The sequence below is a fragment of the Crocuta crocuta genome, unplaced genomic scaffold, assembly GCF_008692635.1.
Source record: "Crocuta crocuta isolate KB4526 unplaced genomic scaffold, BGI_CrCroc_1.0 scaffold149, whole genome shotgun sequence".
NCBI lineage: Eukaryota > Metazoa > Chordata > Mammalia > Carnivora > Hyaenidae > Crocuta > Crocuta crocuta.
The window spans coordinates 9024217-9036490 of record NW_027551561.1 but is presented as its reverse complement, the minus strand read 5'-3'; the positions used below and the strand labels follow the sequence as shown (position 1 = coordinate 9036490).

The window sequence follows — 12274 nt, the reverse complement described above, 5'->3', positions numbered from 1 at the left end:
ATAGATTTGATATAATTCCTCTCATGGAAATATTTTGCAAATATTTCCTCGTAGTCTGTAACTGGTCATTCATTTTCTTTCTTGAGTAGGAAGAAGGATTTATTGGTAGGCATAAGGAGGGGCAGTGCAGAAGCTCTCAGGAGTGCAGAGCTCACCATTTGCCCAGGGAGGGGGCACAATTAAGGATGTATCTGACCCCATAGCCATCCAGGAAAAACTGTTTTTGAGCCACAATGTCTTCAAATTCATCTGTCTTAAACGTGGTGAAGCCCACTTCTTGGAGCGGTGAATTGCCTGGCTACCAGGGAACTTGAACTTGGCCTTATGGAAGGGCTTCAATCATATGTTTCTTGTTCTGCAACTTGGTGCGGATGAACATGATGCCTTGGCTGATGTGGACCATGACAACTGTGCCCTGCAGCTTTCTAAAGGCACTCTGAATACCTGTCTGGATCCTGGACTGGGGACAGCATGAGGTCAGACATACATGTTCACTGGAAAATGTGGTCTCCAAGGTCCCTTAGGACAACCTATACAAGCAACAGGCTGCATATATTACTGAAGGGGCCACTGTTTGCAGCCATTGCACACCATCATTTTCTTAATTGTATTTTTGATGGGCAGAAGTTTTTAATTTTTATAAAATCTAAATTATGATTTTTTTTCTTTTATTTTTTGCCTCATACCTAAGAAACCTTTGTCTGTCTGCAGGTCATGAATATATTCTCTTATGTTTCATTCTAGAAAAGTTATAATTTTAGCTTTTATATTTAGATCTATAATATATCTCAAATTAAATTTTGTGTATTTTGCTAGACAGGGATCAGTGTTCACATATTGATATGTGATATCTCCATACTGATAGCCAGTTTTGCCAGCCATACCTGTTAAAAAGATTGTTTTACTCATAGGATTGCTTTGGTTCCTCATTGTTTCTAGGCTCTCTATTCTGTTCAGTTGAACTATATGTGTCTCGTTATACTACCATACTGTCTTGAAGGAAGTATACCAGCTTTATTGCAAGTGTTGAAATTAGGTAGTGTTAAGTTCTCTAACTTTGTTTTCTTTGTCAAGATTGCCTTGGATATTCTAGGTCCTTTGCATTTCCACGTAAATTTTAGAATAAGTCCATTATTTTCTACAAATAAAGCCTGCTGGGGGCACCTGGGTGACTCAGTCAATTGAACGTTGACTCTTGATCTCAGGGGTTGTGAATTCAAGCCCTGCATTGGGGTCCGTGCTGGGTACGAAGCCTACTTAGAAAACAAATAAAAAAAATCAAATAAACAAAAACAAAGCCCTCTGGAAACTGGGGTTGGGATTGTGTTGCATCTGTGGATCAAACTGGAGAGAATTGACATTTGAACAATATTGAGTCTTCACATACAGAAATAAATTTAAGTCTTCCTTAACTTATCTCAGTGTTTTTAAGCAGTCTCCAGGGTATAGTTCTTATACATCTTTTGTTAAATCTATTCCTAAGTATTTTTTGTTTTCTTTTGGCCTTATTGTAAATGAAAAAAAAATTTATAAATGTCTTTTTCCAATGTTTGTTGGCAGTATAAGGGAATATAATTGATTTGTGAGTATTGCTCTTTTATCCTGTGAGTTTGTTAGATTCATTTATTTGTTCTAGTTGCTATTTTGTAGGTTACTTAGAATTTTCTACATAAAAAATCATGTCATCTGTGCATAAAGTTTTAGTTCTTCCTTTCTGATCTCTGTGCCTTTTATTCCTTTATCTTGCCTTATTGCCCCTGGCCCAAACCTCCAATAAATTATTAAATATATGTAGTGAGAGTAGATATCCTTGTTTTGTTTCAAATCTTAGGGAGAATGTATATTAAAAATCATACTAAATATGATGTTAGCTGTAGGTTTTTCATAGATGTACTTTATCAGGTTAAAGAAATTCCTTCTCTTCCTAACTTGCTGAGATTTTTAAAAATGACGAACAGGTGTTGAATTTTATAAAAAGAGTCATGGTTTTCTTCTTTATTCTGTTAATGTGGTGAATTACATTAATGAGTTTGAGTGTTCAAACAATCTTACATTCCTAGGATAAACCTATTTGGTCATAGTGTATATTTTTGTGTATTGCTGGTTTTATTTGCTAACAATTTGTTAAGGATCTATGTTCATGAGGGATATTGGTTTGTCTTTTCTTCTTTTAGTGATGTTTTTGTCAGGTTTTAGTATCAGGATTAATCTGGCATTGTAAAACAAGTTGGGAATGTTCATCTCCCCCTGATGAGTTTTCTGAGTTTATAGAGGGTTGATATTATTTCTTTCTTAAATGTTTGATCAAATTCATAGTGAAACCATCCAGTTACGGAGTTTTCCTTGTGGGAGGGTTTTTGATAACAAATTAACTTTATTTAATAGATATAAGGCTATTTAGATTTTTCTGTTTTATCTCCTGTCAATTTTAGTAACTTGTATTTTTCAAGGAATGAGTCCAGTTTGTCTAAGTTGTTTATAATGCTCTTATTACCCTTCTGATGTCTGTGGCAAATGCAGTAACAGTTCCTCTTTCATCTGATATTGGTAATTGTGCTCTTTTTTCCGCTTCATCAACCTATCTTTGCTGGACCTTTTCTCCACTTCCTACTTTTTTGTTTGAACTAATGCTCTTGCCTCTGACTTTTCTGGAAAGGTCAAGAGTGGACCTCCCAGGCCAGTCAGTTCCCCCTCCATATTTCAATATGCCTTTACCTTCTCTTTCTTCCTTCCCCCCTACCTTAACGAAAGAATTGTCCTTGATTCTTCCCAGTCGAACTCTCCTCTGACATCAAACCCCTGGGTCCTGAATTCCCATTAGGGTTCCAACACCTCCAACATAACATTCTTCTTGATCCTTCCCTCTATCTGTGTTATGGCCCGCACTACTGTCCATGCCGTGGTATCTTTAGGCATCTCTAGCTTCAGCTCTGGATCTGATAGTCCCAAGTAACAGAGAGACTTATAAGTCTAGAACATGTCATGTTTCACTCACTGGTATTTTTCTCATGCTGTCCCTCCATATGGAGTATGTTTTCCCCCACATTCTTGAGTAACTTCTTCCTTGAAATCTAGGGAAATCAATCACCTCCTTGTTCTGCGGTCTAATTGGACTGACACTGTGGATAAAAGCATCTGTTATACTTCATCGCATGCATTGGTTGATGTCTTTGCTTCCCTTACTGATACCATAAAGTCCCTGGGGGGCAGGAACCATGCCTGTTCATATTTATATTCTTAGTGCCTGACACAATTTAGGCTCAACATATGTTTGTTGACTGAATATAGAACATTTGCATTTTTAAAAAATTTATTTCTGAGAGAGAGAGAGAGACAGCGTGAGCAGGGGAGGGTCAGAGAGAGAGGGAGACACAGAATCTGAAACAGGCTCCAGGCTCTGAGCTAGCTGTCAGCACAGAGCCCGGTGCAGGGCTCGAACCCACAAAATGTGAGATCATGACCTGAGCTGAAGTGGTTCTCTTAACCCACTGAGCCACCCAGGCGCCCCAAAACATTTGCATTTTGTGACGATAAGGGTTTCTATGTGGAACCATTCACTCTTTCCCCCATCAGTCCCTTCTTCTCCTGTTCCCTCAGTTCCCCTCCCTTTCCTAAAAGTGTGAAGTCACTGGTGAGTCCTTGCACTTCTCCTTTACCAACATCTGCTCTGCTGAGTCTTTTTCTTTTTTTCCCTTTCAGTTTCTGTTGTCTCCACTAAATTTTGAAGCGGCATTACATTACTCATGAATGACCATCTCTAAATCTACTCTTGGACTTTCCCCTTGCCCCACTCCAATCTATCCTTCCTACCATGAAGTGATTAACTTCCTTAGAACATATCAGGAAAAACGGGACTACATCAAAATAAAAAGCTTCTGCACAGCAAAGGAAACCATCAACAAAACAAAAAGACAACATACTGAATGGGAGAAGATATTTGCAAAATGTTAGTGTCCAGATAAAGTGTTAGTATCCAGAATATATAAAGAACTTCTTCTAAATCTCTACACTGAAAAATCAAATAATCTAATAAAAATGGGCAGAAAACATGGACAGACATTTCTCCAAGAAGACATACAGGTAGCCAACAGACACATGAAAAGATGCTCAACATCACCTGTCATCAGGGAAATACAAATCAAAACCACAGTGAGATACCACCTCACACCTGTCAGAATGGCTAAAATAAAAAACACAAGACACAAGTGAGGATGTGGAGAAAAAGGAACCCTCATGCACTGTTGTTGAGAATGCGAACTGGTGGGGCCATTGTGGAAAACAGTATGGAGATTCCTCAAAAAATTATAAATAGCATTACCATATGGTCCAGTAATTCCACTACTGGGTTTTACCTGAAGAATATGAAAACATGAAAATACTAATTTGAAATGATATATGCACCCCTATATTTACTAAAATATTATTTACAATAACCAAATTACGGAAACAGCCCAAATGTCCACTGATAGGTGAATGGATAAAGAAGCAGTAGTATATATATACAATAGAATATTACTCAGCTGTAAAAAAGAATGAAATCTTGCCATTTGCAACAACATGGACAAATCTAGGAGATATAACACTAAGTAAAATAAGTCAGTCACAAAGAGACAAGTACCATATGATTTTACTCATATGTGGAATTTAAGAAACAAAACAAATGAACAAAGAGAAAAGGAGACAAGCCAAGAAACAGCCTCTCAACTACAGAGAACAAACTGATGGTTACCAGAGGGGATGTGGGGAGGATGATGGGTGAAACAGGTGAAGGGGATTAAAAGCACATTTATCGTGATGAGTGCTGAGTAATGTATGGAATTGGTGAGTCACTGTATTGTACACCTGAAACTAATAGAACTCTGTATGTTGACTGTACTGGAATTAAAAAAAAAATATATCTATTTATATATATTATATATATATAAAATATATCTATTTATCTGGAAAGACAGATAGATAGATAGATAGATAGATAGATAGATAGATAGATAGATAGATAATCAGAACAAGCTTCTTTAGCTTTCACCACTCATAGGACAAACCATAGCTGCCATTGATTGAGTACCACTGCCTTCCAGGTGCTGCATAAATATTAGTTTGTCGTAACTGTTTTAGGGGGCATGTATTAGTGTCCTGGTAAGGATAGGAAAACTGAGGCTTTAGAACCATAACTTGCTCAAGGTCACTCAAGTACTAGGAGGAAATGGACCTGGATCTCTGCCTTCCCTGGGAAGCTGGAACCTTGTTTCCTAATTCTCTTCTCCCTCATCTTCAGGCAAAGGTGCCTATAGTGTAAGCCCTGGCAGTTGTTTCTTTTATCCTTCTTGTAATACAAGGGCTCGTGTATGCTTTGATTGCCAAGAGATCTATTTCAAAGACGCAACCTCACTATCTGGAATGAACACTTAGCTGGCCATAGACTGGGTAAAGAGCCAGACTACTTCCTCTAGCTGAGGCTCCTTTGTTTTAGAGATCCTAGCTCATTTTGATAACTGACCATTTGAGCCACTTGTCCTTTCTCTTCTCTGTGCTTTTTTTTTTTAATTGAGAAAGAGAGAGAGAGAGAAAGAGAAAGAGAGAGCGTGAGTCGGGGAGGGGCAGAGAGAGGGAGACAGAATCTGAAGCAGGCTCCTGGCTCTGAGCTGTTAGCACAGGACCCAATGCAGGGCTTGAATGAACGAACCATGAGATCATGACCTGAGCCAAAGTCAGACACTTAACTGAGCCACGCAGGTGCCCCTCCTCCCTGTGTTTTAAATTCCCATCTGTATATTTTATTTACTTTATTATTGTTATTTTTTAAATGTTTGTTTATTTTTGAGAGAGTGCAAGCATGGGTAGAGGCAGAGAGGGGGACAGAAGATCCAAAGCAAACTCTGCTCTGACAGGCAGATAGCAGCAAGCCTGATATGGGGCTCTCAGCTTACTCACTGAGAGATCATGACCTGAGCTAAAATCAGACGCTCAACGGACTGAGCCACCCAGGTGCCCCCACCTTTATATTTTAAATTCACCAATAAAGAGTAAGCCTGAGACACACTTGACCTCCAACCTTGACCTCAATAAAAGCAGAAGCCCCATCTAGATGGGCTCTGTCTCCACCGGTGACCTCGCTGTGTGGCCCCAGGTGTGCTGTGCAATTTCCAGGTCTTGTAAGCAATAAGCCTTTATTTTTTAAAAGTTTCCTGATGATTGTTGTTGAAGGGTGGTTGTTGAAATCGTAATAAGAACCACAAGGGCCAATCCAGTCATAACATTGGTTTGGAAAGGGGAGATGTCTGTGGGAAGCCCACCAGGACTCAGGTGAGTTGCTCCCAGGCATTTCTAGCCCATTCCATTACCACCGATAGGTTGAGACCTCACACACACACACACACACACACACACACACACACACAAATGCCCTGTAGAGAAACTCTGGGGCCTATCCTTGTGTGTCCTTCACTCTCCTTCCAGAAAGGCCATGTGCTGCTACCCTGGGTCTTTGCTTTCACTGGCCCCCTTTCCAGAATGTTCCCTCCCCAGCCTCCACCCCCGTTTCTGGATACTTGCCAAATTTCTGCCCCTCCTTCAAGCCTCATGCAACTCTCACCTTTCCAGGAAGCCTGACTGGTTTTACCATCTGAGATATCATGACCCCTTGATCGTTTCTTCCTGAAGGTGCTGGTTGTCTAAACTCAGTGTGAATCCTGCCAGGGCAGGTCCTCTGCATCCTACCGGCTGGCCTAGGGCAGCAAACACCACAGGTCCTCACAAATGGTTCTTGTTGAGGCGGGCTTCCTGTTCACCTCATGTCTGGCTCATTCATTCACTTGATCTTTGTCCCCTCTGCCCCCTCCACCTCCACGGCTTTACTGAGATTTAATCGACATAATATTTTACTGAGATTTAATCGACATAATCGATATAATGTTGTGTACATTTAAGGTGTATAATGTGAAGATTTGATACATGTATATATTGCAAAGAGATCACCGCAGTAGACTTAGTAAGCACCTCAATCACCTCACATAATTACCATTTCCTTTTCATGGTGAGAACATTTAAGATCCACTCTTGGGGTGCCTGAGTGGCTCAGTCAGTTAAGCGTCAGACTCTTGGTTTTGGTTCAGATTATAATCTCACGGTTCGTGGGATCAAGTGCCCAGTTGTGCTAATGGCACGAAGCCTGCTTGGATTCCCCCCTCCCCCCTCTGCCCCTCCCCACTTGGTTCATGTTTTCTTTCTCAAAAATAAATAAATAAACATTAAATAAAAGATCTACCCTTTTTGCAACTTTCAAGTATATAGTACAGTATCATTAATTATAGTTGCCATGTTGTACATTATGTCCCCAGACCTCAGTCTCCTTGTAACTGGAAGTTTGTGCCCTTGACTGACATCTCCCCATTTCCTTACCTCCCAGCCCCTTGCAACCATCATTCCACAATCTGTTTCTACAAATTTGGCTTTTTAAAATTCCACCTATAGGTGATATCACACTCTATTTGTCTTTCTCTGACTTATTTAACTTATGATAATGTCCTCAAATGCCATCCATGTTGCCACAAGATTCCATTCTTTTTTATGGCTGAGTAATATTCCACTGTGTACATAGACCACCTCTCCTTTATCCATTCACCCATAGGTGGGCACTTAGGTTGTTTCCATGTCTTGGCTTACTGTGAATAATGCTTTAGTGACCAGGGGAGTGCAACTATCTCTTCAAGATTCTGATTTCAATTCCTTTGGCTATGTACCCAGAAGTGGGATTGCTGGATCATATGGTGGTCTTACTCTTACTCCCCACTGTTTTCTATAATGGTTGCACCAATTGACATTGCCACCAACAGCCTACAAAGGTTCCCTTTTCTACACATTCTTGCCAGCATTTGCTATGTCTTGTCTTTCCCCACCACCCCAGTGTTATTGATGTGTAAATGACAAAATTGTGAGATATTTAAAGTATACACATGATGATTTGGTATACATATTCACTGTGAAGGGATTCCCCCCATCAAGTTAAGTAACACATCCATCGCCTCACCTAGGGCACAATGTTAAGAAATAAGTCAAACAGAGAAAGACAAATACTGTATGCTCTCATTCATATGTGGAATCTAAAATAAAAAGTCAAACTCACAGAAATAAAGGGTAAGAGGTTGTTGGCAGAGTCTGAGGAGGGGAGCGGAAATAAGAAGAGGCTGGTAAAAGGGTCAAACTTTCAGTTCTAAGATCCATAAGGTTTGAGGATCTAATGTATAACACGGTGACTACAGTTGATAACACTGTCTTATATAATTGAAACTTGCTAACAGTAGAATTTAAATGTTCTCACCCTCCCAACAACAACAACAAAAAATCCCAAACAAACAAAAAAAACCCCACTTTGATCTTTGAATAAGTCCTAACAAGAACCAGTCATTGGGAAGGTAACCTAGAGCTGAGGCTGAGGCTGGTGATGGTCATGACAAGGACAGTGACGTTAGCACACAGCTACTGGACACTTGCTTTGTGCTAGGTTCTATTTCAAACACTGCATGGATTATAGAATTCAACCCTCACAATATGCCCATGAGGTAAGAGCTATTATTAGCCTCATTTTACAGATGAGGAAACGGAGACACAGAGATTTATTTTTTATTTTTTTTAATTTTTAATGTTTATTTATTTTTGAGAGAGGGCAAGTGGGGGAGGGGTAGATGGGGGAGCAACAGAGGATCTGAAGGAGCCTCTGTGCGGATAGCAGTGAGCCCAAAGTGGGGCTTGAACTCACAACTCACAAACCGCGAGATTGTAACCTGAGCCGAAGTCAGATGCTTAACTGACTGAACCACCCCAGGCACTCCCAGAGATTTTTAAAAAAAGAAATTTGCCCAGTAGTCAAGGGGAGGCAAATCATGAGAGACTCTTAAATATGGAGAACAAACTGAAGGTTGATGGGGGTGGAGGAGAGGGGAAAGGGGTGATGGGCATGAAGGAGGGCACTTGTTGGGATGAGCCCTGGGTGTTATATGGAAACCAACTTGACGATAAACTATAAAAGAAAAAAAAAAAGAAATTTGCCCGATGTAGCTACATGTGTAGTAAGCACCACTTAATGTATAGTGAGGTTGAATCACTATATCCTACAGAGATGCTGAATCACTATGTCCTACAGTTGAAAATAATGTAACATTGTGTGTCAACTATACTTTAAAAAAAAGGGGGGGAATCTGCCCACGCTCACACAGTGACTGGCAGATCAGGAGCAGACATTTTAGGCTGAGTCCAATCCAAACAGCTGGGGAACTTTCCATTTCTGTGTAGGTTTACTCATTATAAACTAATAATGATACCCGCCACTTACTGGGTACTTAACATGTGCAAGATATTATACTAAGCACTTCAGATGCTGTGTTTCACTTTAATCCTTTCCCAAAAAATCCTGTAAAGCTGGTATTATGACTCACATTTCACAGGTGAGGAAATAGATGTTCAGAGAAAGTTAACTTGCTCAAGGTCACACAGCAAGTAAGATGCAGAGCTGGGACCTGAGCCCAGGTCTGTCTGACTCCAAACTCCAAAGTGCATGTTCGCAACTGTCACATCCTGCTGCCTCTGCTATCACAAGATCTCAGAATTAGAAGAGCTGCCTTTAGAATCTCCTACTTGATGGGGAAGTTGTTGGGGTGCCTGGGTGGCTCAGTCGGTTAAGCGTCTGACTTCAGCTCAGGTCATGATCACACAGTTTGTGGGTTCGAGCCCCGTGTCAGGCTCTGTGCTGACCGCTAGCTCAGAGCCTGGAGCCTGCTTCGGATTCTGTGTCTCCCTCTCTCTCTGACCCTCCCCTGTTCACGCTGTTTCTTTCTCTTTCAGAAATAAATAAAACATTAAAAATGTTTTTGATAGGGAAGTTGTTCTGATAATCTCAGACAGAGGATCTTCGCAGTCCAGTTTGAATGCTTCCAGGGGTGGGGAGCTCACTGCCTCCTGGGGCAGCCCATCCGTGGTTGCTGATTGCCAGAGAATTCTTTTTCCTAACAAGCCCAAGAAGTCAGTCTCCCTAAGTCCCTAGAATGTCCCTTCCAGAACTGCCTATATCTCCCTTCTTCACAACAGTCTGTGTGTTCCTCTAGATTTGGGGTCAAATCTCCTGAGCCAGAGAGGGGATGACTGGCCTAAGATTATATAGTGGGGGTCGGGAGCCAGGAAGTAGCTGGCACCCTGGGAAGAGATGCTCTGGGTCTTTCATCTTAAGTGGTTTCTGATCTGTCTGGCTGAGTGATTGCCTAGAGCCACTCCTGCTTAACATTCATGTAGATTCCAAGCTGGGCTATTGCAGGAGTAAATCACCCGTGCCTGACTTAGCCCCCCACCCAATCCCAGCCCCCCAGGACAAGTATCCCCCTGGTCTCTATGGCAACAGGGCCATTTGTTTCACACAGCATCCCAGGCCAGGAGAAGTTCATTCTGTCCCAACTCTGCTAAGTTATGGGTAGTGCAGGAAGAAGTGGGAGAAAGAAGAGTCTTAGGGGAGGGGGATGGGCTTTTTAGTTCCTTGTGATTTCATTTAGAACAAGGCAGTCTGTCCAAGCTGGACGAGCCCTTGGAGGTCCACTGGCCCAACACCCCCACTTTATGTATGGGAAACTGACTCTAGAGAGGAAAGTGGTAGTCACACAGCCCATGAGCGACAGAGCTGGGTCTAGCGGGTAACCAATAAACATTTGCTAAATGAATGAGTCATAGAATCATAAAGAGTTGGAGGCAGCCAGAAGATTATGCCAAAATTCTCATCCAGTGCATCAAAGTGTCCAGAAATTATACTCTACAGCAGATGGTCATCCAAACTACTTGGATGCTTGAATTGTGCTCAATCACTATCTTAACTGCTTCCATTACTGGACACTTTGAATATAGAAAGGTTCTTCTACATACTGAGTGGAAGCCTGACTGCCTGTAAATTTACCCATCAGACGTGATTCTGTCCTTTGGAGCCATGGAGATTCCAGCCCTTCATGGGTGTTGTATTGTTTGACTAGCTTGGGGGAAGTCTGAGAAGAGGTGGTTCCCATCTTATAAGGGTCTCGGCGATGAAGTAATTGACTAGAGGTCCAGAGCTAGTTAAGAGCTCAGGGGTCCTGGCCCTTGGGTGGGGGCAGTTGTCTTTTATGGTTTCTGGGTGCTGCCCATTCTCCTCCCATCTGGTGGGCTGCCCCAGCCTTTTTTTTTTTTTTCTGTACCATCTGTGGAGTTCATTTCCGAGCTGCCTCTTTGGCCTTCCCCACTGCCTGCACCCACCTCCTAGGGACGTATTATCTCTGTAAGGAGAGAAAGCAGCCCTCTGCCTAACCTCAGGCTTTGTGAATGGGTGGAGACGGTGTCAGGTCCTGAATCCTCAACCCAGCCCTTCTCCCTCAGCTCCTCCACAACTGCTAAAATAGTCTCCATGATGAATAATCCGAAGGCTGGAGAAATACAGAAGGGCCACGGCATTGCTCATCTTTCTGCTGGAGGGACCGTTCTACAATTTGGGGGGAGCTTGCTCCTCCAAACATTTCCCTTGTCCCTTCTCAATGCCCGTAGTTACCTTGTAACTAGGATTACTAGGGGCGGGGGGGGGAATGGGCTGCCAGGTAGAGTTCCAAAAGGGTGGTCGCCTCGGCAGACAGGACAGAGGAATGCGTGTTTGGGGGCAGGAGGCAGAGTTAGAACTGAAAAGAGGGCAGCAGGTGATTTTGGGAGACCATCTTAGTTTCTTCCTTCCCACCCATCTTAAATTCTGCCCTTACCCCAATTAGGCTAAGAAGCTCAGATGGGTAACAGACAGTCCTTCTGGGTCTCAGAATGAGCTGAATGCTTCTGGGTGGATTGACTCCTGGATTCCCTCTGCTTTAAGTAGGAGTTTGCGTTCCACCACGGGGGGCAGTGGTTTAGCCAATCAGCTCAGGCATGCAAATGACAGAATCCTGAGTAGCTTTTTTCCTTGGCCTTTCATCAGCAGAGTAACACCCTCAGCTCTGTGATTGGTCCATCAGAAGACTGAGCTTGGAGTTCAGGCTCAGTTATTTCCTTTAATAACTGGGCCAGTGGGTAGGGGAGGGAACCCAAGAGTCAGTAATTAGAACACACAAGTACACACACACACACAATTTCAGTTTACTTTGGAATGCATTATATCAACATTTTATATCATGTTTGACTTCAAATAATGTAACGTTAGTTGACTTGTTAGTCAGACGGCATGGGATTGGAGGAGGGTTCAGAAAGACAGACAGGGACAAACATGGGATGGGTACGATAGCTCCCACTC

At 42.1% G+C, this 12274-nt stretch overlaps 1 pseudogene; it reads right to left on the bottom strand.

Annotated features, from left to right (window-relative positions):
- Window positions 1-502: 502 nt before the first annotated feature.
- LOC144219838 (small nucleolar RNA SNORA70) lies at window positions 503-624 on the bottom strand (annotated as a pseudogene).
- Between the last annotated feature and the right edge of the window lie 11650 nt (window positions 625-12274).